The following is a 21249-nucleotide window of genomic DNA, read 5'->3' as shown; positions in this document are numbered from 1 at the left end:
AAACCAAAAACAAGATTCCACGGCATATGTGTTAGAATGGCAAAAAAGAACAACAAAATACTGACTAGTGCTTGTAAGAAGCAAAACGCCTGGAGCTCTCCTGTATTGCTGGTAGGAATGTAAAATGGTACAGTCCCTTTGGAAGACAGTTTTTCAGTTTCTCATAAACTAAATATGCATTTTCCGTATTACCTACTAATCTCATTCTTAGACAGATAGAAACTTATGCTTATACAAAAATCTGTATATACATGTTTATATTAGCTTCATTGACAGTTACTAAAACTGGAAACATCAAATGTCCTTTAATGAGTGAATGAGCAAACAAATTGCTGTGCATCTATATAAGCAATAACATTTGCCAATAAAATTATTCATGTATACATGACATGGATGAATCTCAAATACATTTTACTGAGTGAAAGAAAGCAGACCCAAAAGCCTCCATGTACAGTTTCATTTATAAGACATTTTAGAAATAGCAAAACTATAGAGTTAAATAATAGCTCGACTTTTGCCAGGTGTTGGGGGGTGTTGGGTAGGCGGGCTGAGTACAGACGGGGAGCATGAGGAAATGTCTTAGAGTGACAAATAAAACTGTTCTGCATCTTGATTGCAGTGGTAGATATATGAGGGTGTATTTGTCAAAACCCACAGAATTTTACAGAGCAATTATTTACTTTTTTATAAAATTAAAGACAAAACATGTTGATATACTACACAGCCACTGAAATGGACAAAATTTAAAAGATTTACAATACCAAATGTAAGTGAGGAGAGAGAGTACCTAGCACAGTTCTCTCTTAAGGACTTCCATCAAAATCTCTTTCCCAATCCTTTCAGTCCTATAGGGAAGGAGTTTTAGGAGTATTCTAACTGGTTCTTGGTTAACCATATTTTAGAAGTTCCATAGAAGTGATGTGAATTACAACTCACTGTGTTATATGTTGCCTTAGTATTTTAGCTGAAGGTTCCATTTAAGTATCCTACTATACTAGTTTTGTGACCCAGGGCTGTCTGTGAATAACATACTCTGTATTCAGGGGTCTGGCCAGAGAATAGAACTTTGACTTCTCTGGTGTTTAATTATTATCCCAAGTTCATGTGGAGAAATAACATTTGTACTGGATTACATGAAGAAAAGTCATTCATTTTTTTCAGCTATTTAAAATTTTTCTTTTTAGAATAATCCAAAAAAGTACCTTTTCACAATTTTTGTTTCTTGGTTTATTTCTGTTACAATTTCCTTTATCAAACTTTGCTTTGGTGTTGTCATACATCGAGGGATATATTAAGGAAGGACACATGAAATTTCCTATTACATTTTTATCAGATAAATTATTGAGGTCCTACCATTATAATCAATATATCCATTTACTTAGGCCCCATGGGAGAAATTCTTTGTGCATCTTAGCACCGGGGAAAGCTCTACTTCTGACATCATGATTTGCTTTGATAGTATGATCCATGCTCATAAACTAGTTGCTTCTCTTTTCCTAGGCCACTAGGAAATTTAAAGCCAAGATGAAGGAAAATATATTTTTGATATTTCCATACCTAGTAGTGTTTTGAGGATCATTAAGTAATATGTGGATAGATCAGAGCATCATAAATAGGAATAGAAACAAAGATGTTTGGAAAATAGCTATATTCCATACGATAGTAATGGAGCAGAACTGTGTTAAAATCAAATAGATTGGATAATTTCCTATTGGCTGTTACCATAAAGGCTTTGGATCTTACTTTATTTACGAGCAGAAATATTGCTGAGCAAACAGAACATAAAAAGCATGGTGTCTAAGAAGGCTGTAATAATTACGACACCACCTTGAGATCAGATAACATTCAAGTAACCAATAAGGGTGAGGTTTCTAGAAGTCATTTAGCACCTTGAGGGAGTAGACAAATACCAACAGCTACCTCAAAATGTGTTCATATGAATGCCTTTACAAAAAGAAAAAAAGAAAGAGAGAGATGATTTTTATCACAATATTATAGAAAGATATAATGAAGAATGTGGGCTCCAGAGTAGATGCACCGGGTTTCATGTGATCTGGGGTAACATTTTTAATCTCTCTTGGGGTCAGTTTTCTCATATGAAGAAAGAAAATGATACCTACTTCATAGGGCTATTATGGGCATTAAGTGTGAGAATACATATAAAGCTCTGTGTAAAATCCTAATAAAATGAAAACTTGTATTGATAAAAATGTATTAATAAAAATAAAATTGAAATTATAACATGTTGTTCAGTGCCTATACTATTTGTATTTAAGAGGCAAGATCTGTGTTGCCAGAGCCATAATGTGATTTTAAGTAAAGTCTACAAAGTCACAAAAGCAGTTTTAACCTGTCTCAGAATTTTCAGGGGTGCTTGTCAAGCTTTCTGGGACCCAGTTAGATCTATTAATTCAAAATATTTTGAGAATTAAGTCCAGGAATCCTAACTATTCAAAAGCACTTTAGGGGAAGAAGGTGAAAGGATTAGAAGTACAAATTCGTAGTCACAAAACAGTCATGGGGGTGTGAAGTACAGTATGGGGATATAGTCAATAATGTTGCATTGATTATGTAGTGTGCCAGATGGGTACAGGACTTATCGGGGATCACTTCTTAGATTGTGTAGATGCCTGACCACTGCGCTGTACACCTGAACTAATATAAAGTAATATGTTATATCTATTATAATTAAATAAAAAGAAAGACAAGCAGTTTTAATAGTTTAAAGTGGAAGAAACAACACATATGCTTATTCCTATCAGCTAGGGATCATAGTCATTCAATATGGCACTAACCGATCCTTTATAAGTGCCATCACTTGTTTTGGATTTTGTGATCATTTTTCTGGCCTCTCTACATTTGGTGGTCTGAGACTCATTTTCTCTGCAAAATAAGTGATTCAATTCTGCAATGGCAAGTTTAGTCATTGTTTTTTCTTTCATACTTTATGTTGCAAAAAGAGAAAATTTAGATAACTTATTGTACATTGCACTGGGGAAGAATTGCCCCCTCCCCCTCTTTCCCTCCTCTGCCCCCAACACACACATCTTGCTTGAGAGAGATAAATTATGAAAAGAAAGGGTCCACAGAGGAACAGGCTGTTACTGTTTGTATGGTTGTTTGCAGCAACGTTCTGTTCAGACCGGGTTGAAACCATTACTAGCAATGTAATATTTACTGCCTCTCTGAACAAAGCCATATGTTATTTGTCTGTACTATGTGAAACTTCTATTATATTCCATCTGAAAGTACTGTACCTTATCTGAATGCACTAGTTTAAATTTGCTGTAGTCTAATAAAGTTATCTTCTCCAAGTTACAGAAGCTTCACCTGGGTATCAGAAACTATTGTTTACACTTGCACTATACCTGTAACTCACTCTATGGCGCCATATGTCTCAGCATATTTGTTCCTTATTTTTGCATTGGCAAAATAGAAATTGTTTTGTTCCTACTACTACTTTTGTTGAATAAACCCCAGTAATGGATGCTCCTCTTGTCTGTCATGTGAAACAATCCAGTGACTATAGATCTATAGAGCTAATCTTAATTTTGTCCCGTATCTTTTCTATGTGTCTGTATATTTTTCATAATTTTCATCAAGATCAAAGACTTTATCTACCAATATTTTTTTTAAGCTGCACTTAATATCTAATAGTGCTTTGGTTGAAGAAATAAATATGATTCTTCAATAAATGCTTTTTTAACTAACATTGCAGAATGTTATGGGATGAACCGGGCAACTCCTAAAATTCATATGGAAGTCGTAAACCCCGGTGCTACAGAATATGACTATATTTGCAGAAAGGGTCTTTAAAGCTGGTCTTTCATTCAGTTAAAATGAGATCATAAGGGTGGGCCTTAATCCAATATGATATGTGTCCTTACAAAAAGGAAATTTGGAAATACATATGCACAGAGGAAAGACTATGCGAAGACACAAGGAAAATATGGCTATCTGCAAGTCAAGGAGAGAGAATTGGAATGGATCCTTCCCTCATGGCCTTCAAAAAGAACCAACTTTGTCAATACCTTCATTTGGAATTTTGGCCTCCAAAACTGTGAAAATATACATTTCTGTTGTTGAAGCCATACAGTCTGAGGTACTTTGTTATGGCAGACCTAGTAAACTAATATTGATGCCATATGAAGGCAGAAAAGGCAAATCTTCTCTGTAAGGATACATTATTTTTACTTAAAATGCTGGCAATTTGACATACTGCCTTTTATTATCTGTTGACATTTTATTTATATAATTTTTACAAATTCCAAATATTTGCTTCTATTATTTATCCTTAAAGAGCATGTAAAGTATCACAGAATGTACTTACGAAGAATGTACATGTTTTAATGCATTCAGATTTTCCATGAGAAACACTTGCAACATATAAAAAACAATCAAAGCAGCAGTCCTATAATTATTTCATTTCCGTTTCCTTTATATTCTCCTCCATCTCAACTCTTACACTCTATTCTATTCCCAGTAAATTAGGTATCCGTTTCTGTATGCTTACAAGTTTGTCTATTTGTACCAACCCCTTGATCCCTTTTAATCAGACAAAGAAAAAAAAATCCATAATATTTCTGTTATGAGCAAAAAAATGTACTGCTTACCTCATATTTCAGGCTGGTGCTGGGAAAACAGATAAACTAAGAGTTTTATATTTTAAGGTGTCATGGAGAAGTTTAAAGAAATAAAATTGTGCCACTCACTGAGGAAAGAGTTGGGGTTTTTTTGGCCTCAAATACATTAAGGCTTTGGTTTCTGCCAAAGGGTCATTTGGGTTAGTTAGCCATTCTTGAATGTGAACCAACATGATGACACATGAGGTTTAATGAGAGGATTCTGTTCTTAACTCCCTACTCTCTCTACAGCCAGTAACTTAGAAACTTAGAGAGCTCCAAAACTGTGGCTTATTAATACATAGAAAATGTTTATTATATTTGTTAAATTGAAGAAGGAAAAGTAACTGAATGAAAGAACAATAGAATGAAGCAAGGATGAATTTACAAAGTAATGAACTGCCTGGTCTTTCCAGAGTTTCACTATCAATGCACCTGCACCCTCCCCACAATATATTCAATATATTGTGCCCTCTTCTTGGTAGCTGTGTAATTGATATCTAAAATGGAGCCAATAGAATTGTTATCATCTTCTTCTGGTGACTTCATGCTAGCAGTGATGGAATAATCTTTCATCACCATTGCATTCCCAGATCTTTCAAATATTTCTAGACAGATGAGATAGACCCCACTATTTTTGAAATGTCAAGACCAATGTGAGAAAGGCAGAGACTTTATAGTAGTTAGAATCAAAAACATTCTAGTTTTATAAAATATAATTTTATGAACCCATATAAAAGCATGTACTCAACATGATGGCTACACCTCATAGTGCCTATTCACGAAGAAAAAGAAAGCTAAAGTGAAAACACAGCTGTCATCTAAGTATATAATAGGATATAATTATTCTCATTTTGAATATTAGATATTATGATTATCAAGGGAAATAAGAATGAAATAAAACTATATTAAATTTAAAAATGAATGCAGAGATGATAGATATCCAATAACAATTAATTTTTTACAAAAAGTACAGTAACTTTCCATTTTACAATACTGTGACAGTGTCTGAAGGAATATACTGTGATATAAAATAGGTGATAGGAATATGCTGGTTGAATAAAAGTAATACAATCTATTGATCCTATCAATGCCACCTGTATGCAACAGGAGGAAAAAAAAACTCCTCTGAAACCATAATTGCCTTTGTCCATGTAGTTAAATGAGAAACATCCATACATATGCATGTGACATAAAGGGCATCAAAAACTCAGCCAAGTATCAAATATTTCCACTGCTGGTTTTCCTTGTGCCTAAAATCTCCGTCACTATTAATGATTCTTTTAGCTGAAGAAATTTTCCCCTAGAAACTCTTGCGTAAAATGTCATTACATTAACTAATAAGTAAAATATATAACCTTACAGGGAGCTATTTCTTTAACAGACCTAAAGTCAAGTCCTAGCTCTACCACTCTGTGAGGCTAACTAAATTACTTGATCTCATTTCTTTTTTAAAAGATTATTTTTTTCTATTAGTTTCAGGTGCACAAAACAACATAATGATTAGACATTTACACCCCTCACGAAGTGATACCCCCCCAAGTCTACTACCCCTTTGACATCGTATATAGCTGTGACAGTACCATTGACTATATTCCCTATGCTGTACTTTACATCCCATGACTATATATATATATATACACACATACATATATACATACACACATTTATATATATACACATTTGTAATACACACACACAGTTCAACAGCAATGATTTTTGTCTTCGATAAACTTGTCATACAGAAGTAGTTATTGAGGAGTGAAGAAAATACTGGGCAAAGTAATAGTACCAGGTTTTTTATGAGGGTTATTTATGAGGGTTATTAAAGAGATGCTTTGATGACTTCCAAACTTCCAGTTTCATCACAATCTGCCTAAATGTGAGCACCATTATTCCCCATCCTTGCTTCCTCTGGATTCTTTCCCTACAGGAAATCAGCAGTTAAAACTATGACTGTTACTTGGAACAAGGAGGTCAATAGTTACTTCTCCAGATAAAACATCAGCAGGCACTGCAATATCCTTTCAAATATAACAGGTGGAAGCAAGTCAGATTAGATAAAAGCATTAATTTATTTATAGCATGGAAGAAGGAAAATCAGAGATGCAACAAGTTTGTACATTTAAACACAAATCATTGACCCTGCCAGAGATTTAGAAAAGTCGATATTTCACAAGCTATGAAAACAATTTTACCCTAAAACTATGTGTGCTTGGCAATCTTCCTTCCCTGAAGATTTCTGGCATTTGCATCACGTTTTTCTTCTTCAAACTTTTAGAAAGTTGATTGCCCTGTCCTTTAGTCTCAAATCATACTCTGGGAAAACATGTCTTCAGCTGATGAGGGAGGTCAGTTGCAGAAATACTCAACAAGTATTTACATAAAACTATATATAGTGCTTTTAAAGGAAAATGCGGGTGGCATTCAGCCATTCGCTAAATACTTATTGACAAAAACATTCTGTGCAAGTCATTACTTTAGGAGCTGGGAATGATACATCTGATAAGGGGGTAATATCCATCGTTTATAAAAAATTCATACAACTCAACACCAAAAAACCCCAAATAATCCAATTAAAAAATGGGCAGAGGACCTGAATAGTCATTTCTCCAGAGAGAACATACAGATGGCCAAAAGACATATGAAAAGATGCTCAACATCAGTAATCATCAGAGAAATGCAAATAAGGACCACAATGAGATACCACCTCGCTCCTGTCAGAATCGCTGTCATTGATTCATAAACAAACACCAAGTGCTGGCAAGGATGTGGAGAAAAGGGAACCCTTGTGCCCTTTTGGAGTGACTGTCAATTTTTTGGTGTGCCATTGGGAGAGGAAATCTGGTCACTATTATCCCTTCATTGGAAATGGAAGTCGAGATGTTTTCAAAATATATCTGGCCGATAAAAACATCTCAACAATAATAGCTAAAATGTAATACGTGTCAGACTTTTACACATGGTCTTCCAGGTATATAAGAACCTGTACTGGGTCCTTTTTGTAAATGGTATATTCTCTCCATAACTCTCTCTGGACCATTCATTTTGTCCATTTATATTTTATGGGAGGTTTTATGGTTATACACCCCTCACCTGGATACTTCTTTGAGTATGGCCTTGGGGCTGAAATCTCATTCGTGCTGATGAAGGTTAAGGAAATAGGTGAACTACATTATCATCAGTTAATCCTGTGGCCCTTTTCATTTTCTGTGTCATCTTTGGTTAGAAGCATGCACCAGTGAAGGGAATGTACTGAACTTCAAGATTAATCACTTTTTATTTTAAGTAGCTGTATCAACAAACAAATGAAAAACAAAACAAAACAAAAAAACCCACTGTTCAAAACACAATGTTCTCTTTCTCAGTATCTCTAGAGAATTTATTACCAGAGTCCACTTTCAAGAAATCTTTGTGGGCTGCATTTTTGTTGTTATTGTTATTCTTCTCTTTGAGAATACTCTGAGGGATCTAAACTGGTCTTTTGTTTCTCCCTTTTGTTTCTTTGATACACTTCATAATTCATCTTGGATTATGGCACAACTTCTACTATTTGTTTTGAAGCTTGATTCATATAATATCCTATGTCAAACGAGGTCAGTGTCACTGCTGTGCCTTAGTGATAGAAGAATTGACTTTCTACTTCGTATCTCTATACTTCTATATTAGTGGCATTTGTCCTTGTGTTTTATCACAAGTTGGTTGGAAAAAACAAAAACAAAACATTAACGGATATGCTAGCTTCAGGAAGTGGACCAGTGCTGAAAAACTGATCAAAGATATATTCTTAATACTGATGCTTGTAAAGGATGTTGAATGACAAATTGCTGCTGTTGTGAGTTAATTGGAGTTAGTATTTAGAAAACTTTGAATGTACTTGCATGATCCTCATTGAATTACAGCTTTTCACTGTCAAGTATTAGCTGGAATATTTTTTGTCTGTGAAGTCCAGAGTCTGAGTGGTTCTTTTATACTTTTTGCAAGCAATAATAAAGTATGACTTTTCATCCCCGGCCGGTTTTGGAGTGAGTGGAAGAAAGAGAAATTGTGAGAGATTTTTCTGTTTTTTGCTCTTCAGGATGTCACATGATAACTGCATTAGCCATGATTCTTTTCTTTCCAAGTGACAGAAATTCCATTTAAACTAGTTAAACAGAAAAAGGAATTTACTGTCTCAGGCAGTTGACCAGTGCAAACTTAAGGCTAGTTGCAGCAATTCAGACATTTGCCATCCAAATTCACAAGCTCTGCATTTCTTGATAATGCTTTTTTCCCTCTTGTTTTGACCCTTACGTAGGTTTCTCTATGTGATAGTCAAGATAGGCACCATATCCCCAGGTTTATATTGTCGTCAATGGTCTTAACCTCAGAAGGATTGAGACCCTTTCTTTCCAGTATCCAATTAATTTGTCCCCCAAAGCTCTGACAAGTCCTGATGTGGTCATGTGTCCATCTCTAGAGCAATCGGTGCAGTCACAGGAATGGTGCAATAGGACCGCTGAAGCTTCCATTCCTTGATCAGCCGGGAGGAGACATAGTGAAACCAACATGTCATACCACTTAGAACAGTTCCTGTCAAGAGACAATTGACTTCCCTTACCAGAGGAAAAAGAAGAAATGCTGGGCACACAAACGTAATGAATATCTATTATTAATACCTCAGATATGGTTCTGTGACATAGCTTTACTTTTGCTATCCAAGCTTCTAGTGAATAGCCTGAGTCCTCTTTTGTTCAGAAAATAGGGTAACTTTATTAGGGTCAGCACATGACTGAAGGCTACAACATCAGCATGATGCTAGACCTTCTGCCACGTGATTTATTTCTGTCCCTTATTCACTATTAATGTTCCAACTAGGCGCCATTTGGGAGCCGAAGTTAGATCTTTTCTGTATCACTATGGTGAAACGTTGTCATTCGTTCCTTTTTATTTCTACCCACTTCCTTTCAGTGTCTTATCTAAATGTTTTTCTACTTCTTACAACTTATTTTTGTTTTACTGTTAAAAGTCTAAGGTGATTTCTAAGTGTAGATAAGTTTAATGTGCCCAATAGAGAGGTAAATAAATAATAACCATTTTGAATAAACATAGATAAAATAAATCCAGGATATGCAAAAAGATCCATGAAATTGGGGAGGGGACTGCTACTTTGATAGAGTATTTTGCTGTTAGTCCCACTTCACGTTAAGAATTTAGTAGGGTCCTAATACAGTGTTAGATGATGAAGGAAATAAAAATCAAGAGAAGTAAATATCACTCATCTAGCACTCAAAAGTTCACAGTCTGATCAGGAAGATGCACAAGCATCAAAATAAGCAGAAATATAAGGAAGAAAACAGTCAGTGTTTTGTGCTGCAGTGTATCCATTGCACTATATGAACAGAAATTCATAAAATGGAGAACATTCTCCAGAATGGAGCACTCAGTCAAGGCTGAGGGGAGGGCAAGACTTGCACAGTCTGCAAGGAACGGGTTGCCTCCGTGGAGGGCATTTCCACGAAGTTACTAGGAAAAACGCTCGTAGACAAGAGTGATCTTATTTCCATATGTGGTAGGAATAGTCCTAAGCCTGTTTGAGCAGAATGTTGGGTTTATGTTAAAGAACAGTGAGAAACACCCTGAGAACTGCTGGTGGGGTGTCAGGGCTTATCAGTATGAAAAGCTTGGAAGCAACTGCACAGGCCAGGTTAGGATGTTAGAAAGAAGCACCAAGGCGTGGCACAGCGAAGGAGGGAGTCATAACCGTGAACCATTTGCTATGAGGAGAGGTGTATGAAGGCCATGCAGTCATGGCAGCATACAGGCTCGTGCTTTGATCCCAGAGAGTATATAAAAAGTTCCTAGTTTGAGCAGGAAGACTGTGTGTGCCTAGATGTGTCCAGTCAGAAAGGGGGTCCCTGACTGAAGTGGACTTCTTGTATAGGCAAGGATCCAAGGAGCCGGAGGTGGGTGGGATGTTGGTTCGTTTCAATTCAGTTCAACAAATATGCAACCGGATTCTGGAAGTAAGAGACTTGTGCAAAAATCTGGAGACAAAGAAGGATAAAACAACAGATTGGGGTCCTGGCAGAATGAGTTAGAAAGAGAAAGAAACAAGAAGCAGGACTGATGTTGCTACTGAGAAAACTACTGGTAAGATTCATGTTTTTTTATCTACTGCCCTCTTAGATGCAGACTAAACACATCACTATTCGAAAAGTTCTATATTCTCATTTTCTTAACATATCTTTTATTGATAACTCTTGTAAAAAATTAGTTAATGAGAATTAAAAATTTCTTCCTCCCCTTGGTTTTAGAGTAGGCCTGATTGGCTGTGTGATTTTAGACAACTTACTTAACCTGTCTGAACTTTATTTTACTCCTCTGTAAAAATACAAATAACTTGCTGTCTCTTAGAATTTTGAAGATTACATGATATATAATATATCCTAATAAACAGCATAGAGCTATTCCAAATACATGCTCTTTAATGCATGTTTTCTTGAGTTCCTCACTACTTCCTTTCTTCCTCCTTTTGTCTCTTACGTCCATGTACTGAAAGATGTGGGAGCTAAGAAAAGCAATGGGCAGCAAAATCAAGTTATTCTTCCCATTGTGAGGTTCTATCTTAGAGAAATCTGATAGGAGAAGGAGGACGAAGGAACTGAGAGCCAGGCATTTTCTATGGTTTTCATGTGATAGTCGGTGGAGAACCACTACTCAACTCTGCAGGAGAACCTGATAAAAGAAGTGCAAAACCTTCACAATGGCATAAAAGCTTTTAGCGATCAGACATATTCGGTGATCTCGCAGATTTGATTTCCTGACCTCTCTCTTTTGTTCTCTCTGCTCTACCCACACTGACCTCCTCACTTACCTTCAAAAATGACTCTCCTGGGTCAGGTACTTTGCAATGGCTGTTGCCTTGCTGGGCAAGTTCTCTCCATCAATGGCTGTGAGGATAACTCCCTTTCTGCCTTGACGTCTTTGTCACCTTCACAGTGAGGCTACTCTCTCAACCATATTTAAGTTGCAGTGTGTTCTCTGCTCCAGCATTCCCAATCCACTTTACCAGGCTTTACCTTTCCCCCCATTTAATCTAATCACATTCTAATGTACTATGTGATTCATTATTTATTATGTTTTGCCCATCTTCCTTACTGAAATGAAAGCTCTCTCAAGAAAGCAGCTTTTATCTGTTTTGTTAACTACTCTCTCCCAAGTTCTGGCACATGGTAGAATCTGAATGAATACTTGTTGAATTTATAAACTTTTACAAGATAAATCTGAGAGATTTACATTAGTAACAACAAAACTTGTTAAGAGATATGGCTGAATAATTTTAATGATAAAAGAATTAATGAAGATATTTTTTTTCTTTGATCAGGAGACAATACTTATTAGACAGAGTCTGAAACTAACTTTGAAATAAAATCAGATTAAAGTCAACTGAAGTAATTTCAAAACAGAAAAATCTCTGTTCAGTCTGGTAATTGGAATGTTGCATCAGGAAGCTGAATTTGGGGACAGGCAGAAATTCTAACACCAATGGACATGGGAGGCTTCTTAAAAAATGTGCGTTTTTGTTTGTCTGTTTGTTTGTTTGTTTTACAATAAGAAGATACAGACAACCCAGAGTAACTAATTGGAAAAACACTAATGTGTACACACTTCTAGAAATACATATTATTTGGTCCAGCAAGGGGATGGTGACAATCAGAGAGTCAGAGGGAGCTGCTGAAGAGCTTGTTTTTCACTCTGATCAAGTAGAGTGTTGATAACAGCAACAGTGAAGAACCAGGAAATGACTTAGAGAAATAGATAAAATCCAGAAAGTCTAGAAATAGATTTACACGCTAACCTGCAATTCACGCTGAGATGATAGTAATGATGACCATGATTAAAAACAAAAATGTTTCCATAAAACTTATAGGCCTTGCTTAACCAAGGTCCGTGAAAGACCATTTTCACAAGTCATCTATAATGCACATATCACACTATCATATAATTTCCTTGCATATATACATAAGCATATGCAATTTATATATATATATGCATATGTATATGCATATATATACATATATATATATAAATTTTATCTGAAAAGTTTATATGACTTTCCAAACTCTGAAAACACATCTCAGAAAAGCATTTTAAATTCACTGCCACATTTTCCAAAATATTATCAAATAGATCATTACTATCTATAATTATAAAATTCACAAAATGCAAATAAAAAGTTCTTTCCAATATTCACAAACATTTGTTTTAATTTAGCTTCAGTGGCCAAATTGGCATTTAAATCTAAGAGTCATTTGATCCATCCCTAAAAACAGATTTCATAGACACACATGCTGCTGGTGTAAAGAAGCACTAGTAACTACCTCTGTCTCTGTCTCGGTCTCTGTTTCTGTCTCTTTCTCTCTTTCTTTCTGTGTGTGTGCGTGCGTGTGTGTTTGCTCTTATAAAGAAATGACCATGGAAAAGAAAGTGAAAGCCCAATAGCAAGTAAGAAATGATTAAATTTTGTCACGGTTCGGCTTTTTACTTTTTTTCTCCTCATAAGCACTGAGGCTCAGAAAGCAAGAAAAGAAAGTTGTAGGATTTTGTTCTTACACGGATTAGTGATTTCAGCAATTTAATGAAGATAAGACCAAGGAGATCATTCTTATTAACAAGACAATATAAGTCAGAAAGGCAAATTTTTTATGATAAATTTTATACACTATGTATTCTACAACCTCTATCCTCATTTTTTAAAACCAAGATATGACATATTTTGTAGACTAAAATACACAGAACTCAATGCTCAGCATTGCTCTTTGAGGAGCTCCCTCTACTCTGAATGGCACTATAGCCAAATGACCATCACTGCATGATTACGTGATGGTGGGATTCAGCTCTTGTGATTAGCACTTAGAGTGACGAGCACTCTGATACCTCAAATTATACTTTCAAAACAACATGTGGAATCATTGTTTTTAAAGCTGAGAGAATGTAGTATGTGTGCGTGTGCGTGTGTGTATGTGTGTGTGTATACATTTCAAGAAGTATTGCTAATTAAATGTAATTCTTTTGGTAAAGGCAATAATACAAGTAGACAAGGACAATTTCTTCAGTATGGACCACAGAGAGAAGAGTTCTGTTTTCCATTGTACAAATTCTTTAAAGAACCACGTGGCTTCTTTCTTGGCTCCCCACCAATGGACAAGGTAAATTGGACTTGGCTAAAATGATGATTACTGTTATATTCCTCTCCAAGATGTGATACAAAACTGACATAATGGTTTCATATAGAGCATCTTCTGAGGACTAGTGCTCTATTAGCACATGGTCAATTTACAAAACTGGTATAAAACCGTTGGCATTAATATTTATTTTTAAGGTGGTCTGAAGTTTTTGGATTAGTGCTTCTATGAAAACTTGATATCTGTCCCCATTCACAAATAAACAAAGGGAAGAAAATGGGGAGAATCAATAAGCAAGATTATTCAGGCTTCTATTTACACGTTTATTGTAAAGATATTAATTGATTTAATATTGAAGCCTCCAGTTTTTATGAGACATTGATGCTTACCAGCAATGAATGATAAAGTAATTACATTTCACAAATATATATGAATTATAGATATCCTGATTTTATATCAGGGACTCAGACTCAGCCAATGTGTACAATTTTATACTCATCAATTGTAATCTGTAATTCATTAGTCACATATTCAACATATTGAATGTTTCTTTATTTTTTGTTTTTGCCACTTTCCATATTTTGCACTGGAGATATGAAACATGATAAAAGTGCTTACTTAATATGCTTGTTTTTCTATATTACAGGTATTGTTTTGTCTTTAGCTTAATACTAGGTTATTTTGGAGAGACATCTGGGAGGAAAATTTGATTCAACACTCTTCTATCAAAAAGTAAAAATGTGGGTATCAATTGCCTAAGGTTGAATTTCCTAGTTTTTTTAAAGGCATTTTCATTGGCATTCGTAAAATGCAGTGTCTCCTGCTATGTAGTTATCTTCAAAGCTCTATGAAGAAACAGTCCCTTTAGAAGAAATCAAGGTTACTTTTCTAATACTTTCCAAAGATTTGTCAATTTTATATTACTCAAATATGAATTTATATGACTAATACATAAATACTCAAGAATGTTGAATCTTCTCCTTCTCCCTATTGTCCCAGGGCAAGTCAAAGCCTGCAGCATTGTACAAAATACATGTTTTTTGGGGTGGGTAGGAGACCACAAAACAATCACCTTCAATAAAATCCCATGTTATAGGCCATTCTCTTGATAGCATTATGAAGAAAATGTGTTTTCATTTTCAAGGAAGCTTGGGAAATAATGGATTAAATAGAAGAAGCATACTTCCATATTATTGGACTCCTTACATCCTTTAATATGCTAATATGTACTGTAGCTCTTCAAGACAGGTGTCCTCAGCTTTTCTCAAGTCAATTTGGTCAGAGGACAGTTCTTTTTTTTTAAATTATTTTTTTGTTTTTTTTTTGCTGTTGTTTTGTTTTCCTACAGATCATCTACTGGAATTATTGTTTCAAAGAAAAAACTGTGAGAAAGCTACACAGAGTGCTGATGAGCTTCAGAGATGAGACTGAGATTTAAATGGCAAGTTTATCTACATTTTAATACTAAAACATCTGATATATCTGTTGTCCTTTGGAAAAAAGCACATTGTCTTTGTAGAAAATGATAAGAATCAGTGAGGGTTCTGAGGGTGGGAATCCCTCTGATTGTGTTTGTGGGCACATTTGCAGATGTGCATTTTTAGCGTCTGAGAGGCAATATTATTCCAGCGAATATGAGTTATATATATTAGCCAAATAAAAAGAAAAAAACTTCGTTATAGAAATTTTAGTTTATTTACTAACCTCAGGTTACCCTGTTCCAGACATACTCTTATTCACCACCATGCCTCCAGTTTGTTAAATTGTAAATGTCACTTGTCCAGATTGAATGGAAGTTAGTAAAGTAGATCTGATGCATTATTTATAGTTCAGCTTCATATCACACTTTTGGCTGAAGAGCCCAAGGCTGCAAGAACTTTTCAATAAAGCAAAAATAATAGAAGTTAGCAGGGTTGTGGAGATGCTAGGATAAAGAGAGTGAGAATGAGGGACCTAGGAAAAGTTAGAGTAAATATTGACAAATTATTCAAAGCTCATTTATAGCAGAGTATAAATAATACTCATAATATAGCAGAGTATAAAATGATAGTAACATAATAACAAAATAAAATGGCACAGAATTAGATCATCCAGTTTTATGTCTAGTGTCAGTTCCAAAAGGACATCCTTTTACAAACAAGAAAAAATGTGTCACATATGCCACACCTCTACCGCTATGGACAACTTCAAATTCATTTTCAACCACTGTGCTCAAATGTTCTAAATTAGATAGTATTAAATTTTTCCACACTATTAATATCTAGACAATCTAGTTAATTTTCATATTTTTCACACTTTTATTAGATTCTCATAAAAGATCTTTGGCTTTCTCATATTATTTCTCACTTATTCCAGTGTGGGAAGGGTGGGACTGACACATTCCAAAAATTACTTGGGCTCCTAAGGAAGGGGCAGAGTTTAGAATAAACAGAGAGGAGCATTCCTGTTGGGTTCAAAATTTTATTATTTCACAAAAAGAACAGGACTGGCAATTATTAGCTGAAAAATTAAGAGATGCTAAATGGTTTATTTATAGAGCTGGGGCTCTGAGTCCAGATGGCCTCTGTTCAACGTGTATTTCTATACTTTCCTAGCAGGGTGACTTTAGGCAATTAAATTAATCAAACTTCCATGTTCTTATCTGTAAAAATGGGTGCAATATTACCTATACCTCATAGAATTATTGGAGGACATACTGAATTATTTTACATAAAGTACTTTCAATACTGCCTAGCATTAATGATATCTCAAATAAATATTTTCATCATTATTTTGTATATTACAAGCAACATTTCTTCATTAATTATTCCTTTTCTTTCATCTCTGTTAATCTTTCCTCTGCAGTGGCTCCTCCCTTTCAGTCTGATTTCCCCAAAGAAAAATAAATGTTCCTTGAACTATGCTTCTAACTTAATTTACCATTCCATCTTTCTCCTTCCTTTCCTGCCACACTTCATTAAAGTTTCATTCCATCCAAATACAGTCTGTCCTTAAACCTGTCATCTTACCACTAGTTCACCACTGAAACAGCTTTCACTAAATTTACCAATGACCTCCTAGTGCTAAAGGCATTATGCCCATACATAGTCTTGCCCTCACTGTCTTTGATAAACTTAACGGCCTTTTTATCCTCTTTATGGAAACCTGCTCCTCTTCGTTCATTTAAGTGGTTCTTCCCTCCTCTTGCCATTTAATTATAGTCACTCCTCTAAGCCTCTACTCTCAGCATCTTTAAATTCAACCTACATGCTTTCTACCTGGGAATATCTTTTCTTCCTTCAGTTATATTTTGCTAATTTCCAAAATTTCTTCACTAGGTGTCTCCTATTTCTTGATTTTCAGTTACCAGTTACATTGACATTTTCATGTAGATGCCCCATCAGCACCTCTATCTCGGCATGAGTTTTCCCCTTTCTTGATGCTCTGATTCATCGATTATAATGCAGCCAGATTTCGTATGAATCTTTCAATGTACACTTCAAATAGAACCTCCTTTACAAAGTCTTCTAGTTAAATTTTATCAGTACTCCACTCTTTGCTTGAATCTCTTTCTTATTTATGGTTATTTTTTGCATACATATGTTTATATATATTTACATATATACTTATGCATTCATATATATAAATATATATTATAATATATATTTTATATTTTACATAAAATATATAAACATATAATATATATTATAAAACACATATATATTTATATATAATTATATAAATATATAAATAAATATACATTTTATTAATATATATATATATATATATATATATATATATATATATATATATATATATATATAAAACCCGCTAATGACTATAAGCTGGTGAGAGCCCCAAACATTGCTACAATCATCAAACTACGTCAAAAATGACAGGATGAACAAAAAATCTAATATTTAATGAATGGTTGCTGAATTTGCTTGCTGAAGGTAAAGGGAGATATTACCTTTTAAAATGGTAAATGAAATAGAGTGATTACGAGATTTGTACAAAAACATATAGGAGCATAGTCCAGTTAAAGATATTGGAGTAAAAATTAAACATGATTCTAATGACTATGATAAGAACAGCCAAAGTGAATATTTACATATACATTTTTATATATAATGTGTATAAATATAATTAAACATATAAAATGTTTAAAGTATAAATTTAAATATACACATATATATGTGCAATATAGTTTTGCACAGTATTTCAGATATTCTATTATCTGTGCTATTTTTGTGATGATAGGTACTAGAGGGCAACGATTAAAGATGATTCATCCTAGAATAATATTATATGCCCAAGGGCATTTGAGAAAAATTATTTTTAAATTGGTACATATGAATCAAAAGGCTAGGAAGGACCAGGAAAGTAATCTACATTATACCCCTGCCTCAGGGTTTAAAGTTTCTACATTCTATGGAAATGATCATTTACTATTCAGAGAAAGAGAATATTTATAGAGTTCCTTACAATGTACTTTATGATCTCCCTAGACTGTTAGTGTTTCAATATTTTCACAATTCTCAGTGCAAAAATCTCAAAATTATCTGGTATGTTGACCAAAGCCAGATTGGCTAACAGATGAAATATCTGTCTTATTTTTTTAAAAAAGAAACTACTACCTTCTAACTTTTGGAATTATGTTAATTTTTATTAGTTATTTCTGTTATTACATACAATATTTTATATTATAGCATTAGATTCTTTCCGTTTTTTGTATATCTGTTGAAACTATTTTGATAAATTTTATGTCCAAAACAGGATCTAGGTTTTGACATTTAAAGAACATTGTGTGTGTGTGTGTGTGTGTGTGTATTAGATATATACATATCCAATATATATATATAATATATATCTTTATTAAAGCCATTTTTTCTTCTTTTGTATGTATACATTCAGAGATTATCAAAATATAAGCAACACATTTGATTTTAAGTATCTATTTTACAGTTCACCATTAAATTATCATTCAACATGTACATTTTGTTTTTAAGGTTGGGCAGCAACATTGAACACGTGAAAATCATAATGCCTTGAAATAATCAGTAATTGGTAAATGGCTTTGTAATTCAAACAGATTACAGTTTTTAGACAAGGTACATTTATTGTCTAAGCTCCTCAGTCTTTCGAGTGGAGAAATCATCTGATGGTTGCCTCTAGGACATAGTTTGATTGGAATCATGAGAGTCCTCCTAGACTGAAGTGTGCAGAAGAGATTACAACTGGGAACTTCCATTGTAATGAGCCTTTTGGGTTAATGCATTCTAGTATCTGTAATAATAGGAGAGCTAAATATTTGTTGAATAGTTGTATTCATTTTTAGACATGCAGAAGGAGAAAAAAAATATGGATAACTATCTGCCTCTTTCACAATTAAGAAAAGCAAAATTCTAGTGAAGTTGATCATGTATCTGTTGGTTTTTTGTTTATTTTCTTGGGAGAAGTGCCTGTTCAGTTCGCCTGGATTGTTTGTTTCTTTGTTTAATTGCACTCCTACATTTTGCGTATCAGCCCCTTATCAGAGGTGTCCTTTGCAAGTATCTTCTACCATTTGGCTGGTTGCCTCTTTGCTTCGTTGATGGTATCTTTGCTGTGCAGAATTAGTTTGATATAGTTCCATTCATTCATTTTTGTTTTTACTTCCCTTGCCTTTGAGGTCAAATTCATAAAATCCTCTCCTAACTCAAGGTCTATAAGTTTACTACCTATGCTTTCTTCTATACAATTTGGTCTTACAAACCAAAACCACAAGAAAATACCACCTCACACCTGTTAGATTGGTTATTATTAACAAAACAAGTAATGAGTTTTGGAGAGGTTGTAGAGAAAAATGAACCCTCATACATTGCTAGTGGGAATGTAAATTGGTACAACTATTATGGAAAACAGTATGGAGTCTCCTCAAAAAATTAAGAATAGAATTATCATATGACCTCTTCTGGGTATCTACCCCAAAAAATTCTCTGAATACATTAATCTAAAATGATACATGTACCCCTATGTTCACTGCAGCATTATTCACAGTGGCCACGACATGGAAAAAATGGAAGTGTCCTTTGATAGATGATTTGATAAAGAAGACGTGGTACATATATATAGTGGAATATTACTTGACCAAAGAAAAGATGAAATTCTGTCATTTGTGACAAAATGGATGAATCTTGAAATTTCCATGCTAAGCAAAATAAGTCAGAGAGAAAAAACCCAGAACCATATGACTTCACTCATATGTAGCATATAAAATCGAATGTAACAAATGAACAAGACAAACAAAAACCCATAGACACAGAAAACAGTTTACTGGTTACCAGAGGGTAAGATGGGAGGGGAGTCCAATATATGGTGATGGAAGGAGAACTGACTCTGGGTGGTGAACACACAATGTGATATATAAATGATGTATTATTGAATTGTACACTTGAAACCTGTATAATTTTGCTAATCAATGTCACCCCAATAAATTTAATAAAAAATAAAAAAATAAAAATTCTGCAATTCTGTTCCAACCAAAGTAAAAATGCGAAGTGGTATTTAACATTGTGAAGGCACATTTTGGATGGGCTCTGTAAGAAGAGATAGGAAGAAGCACCTGAGAATGCAGTACAGTAAAGTTGGGTGCTTCCTAAAATTGTTCTCTAATATCTGGATGAGAAGAAATCAGAAACCATTCATGCACATTTTAAGAAGAAGAAAAAAAAATTGGAGAAAACCAGGCTTTCAGCTATAATAAACTCCAAGCAAATGTAGAAATGTAACCTGAATTTTAAGATAAATCCTTTTGATTTTTCAGCTTGTGAAAAAGGAAATGAAATAGGCTCAATCATATTATATAAAAAAGTCTGTTAAAATGTGACCTTTTACTCAACTACTTTTTCAATAGATCTAGAATTACAAATTCTGGTCTTGATTTTTCTATGTATTTCCTATTCAATCACCTCTGGGATGGAGGTAAGAAAGTAAGCTTTTTTCTGCAGAGGAATGTTAATGCTGTCTGAAAGCCTAGGGTGTAGTTTGTTCTGTCCCTCTAACTAAAGATACAGGCATTAAATGTTACACAACAACAAATAAAGATAAGTAGAAAGTAATAAAGTGGGTTAGAAAATCCTCTCACTATGTAGTTGGCCATTTATTTTACCATTAATTCTAAGAATTTTTTAGTACAAACATGACAAACAAGATGGAGATGTAAAACATATTTTTCATTCCTTGTTCAGGTAAAAAAAAGGTGCAGGAGTGTGAGTGTGCGCATGTGCGTGTGCACACACAAGGTGTGGCAATTAAGTTCACGAACTTGTTGAACGAATGTTCCTAAACTTTTTTGATGTCAGAGAGATTATTCATTATGAATTTGTACCAACTGGACAAAAAGTTAACCAAGTTTACTATTTGGAAGTGCTGAAAAGGCTGCATGAAAAAGTTAGATGATCTGAATTTTTTGCCAACAATTCATGGCTCTTGCATCATGA

At 34.3% G+C, this 21249-nt stretch overlaps 1 protein-coding gene across 1 annotated transcript in view; it reads right to left on the bottom strand.

The window, feature by feature from the left end:
- The window catches only part of NEGR1 (neuronal growth regulator 1), an 845668-nt gene that overhangs the window by 290048 nt on the left and 534371 nt on the right, over window positions 1-21249 (bottom strand). The window lies entirely within an intron of this gene.

Source organism: Rhinolophus hipposideros (genome assembly GCF_964194185.1).
Source record: "Rhinolophus hipposideros genome assembly, chromosome: 8".
Lineage (NCBI taxonomy): Eukaryota > Metazoa > Chordata > Mammalia > Chiroptera > Rhinolophidae > Rhinolophus > Rhinolophus hipposideros.
The sequence above is the reverse complement of the archived record's forward strand: the minus strand, read 5'-3'. Positions and strand labels throughout refer to the sequence as shown.